Source organism: Arachis ipaensis, chromosome B02 (assembly GCF_000816755.2).
Source record: "Arachis ipaensis cultivar K30076 chromosome B02, Araip1.1, whole genome shotgun sequence".
In the NCBI taxonomy this organism is placed as follows: Eukaryota; Viridiplantae; Streptophyta; class Magnoliopsida; order Fabales; family Fabaceae; genus Arachis; species Arachis ipaensis.
Window position 1 is genome coordinate 106,349,323 of NC_029786.2, and position 581 is coordinate 106,349,903.

Sequence of the window (581 nt, forward strand, 5' to 3'; positions counted from 1 at the left end):
TTAAAAAAGGTATGTAACTCTCCATGAATTATGATACTTTATGCTGCCTTCCCATGGCTTCTTATTTTTTTATTGGACAAACTTTGTTGTTATATTAATTTAGTAATTTAAGAACAAGCTGTAACGCATTACCAATTTGTAAACTAAAAACTAGCTGTGGTTGCTCTTTATCAAACTCACTCAATTTTATTTAGCTTTTTCAATTTTTATTATCTCCAAGGAATTTATATGATAGAATTTCTCTTCATGTATTCTTTCTCTTTTTGTCAACAGATTTAAAAGACTATCAAATATCAATGATTCTACTGTATTATTAGAAAGGAACAGAGCAATAATGACTTTTAAATATGCATGTAGATAGTATTTTTGGTAATTAAAATGATTGCTAACTAATACTATTTTATTGTCTTAACTCTTAAACCTTATTTGTTACTTATTTGTCACTTTTTCTTTTATGTAAATTATGGTTAGACAAAGCGTTTTATTATTTATATGTAAATTATTTTATTTTAGGAAGATTTACATAAAAGAAAAGAAAGACATATATAACCCGTTTTCCTTTAGCTGACAAAAATATACTC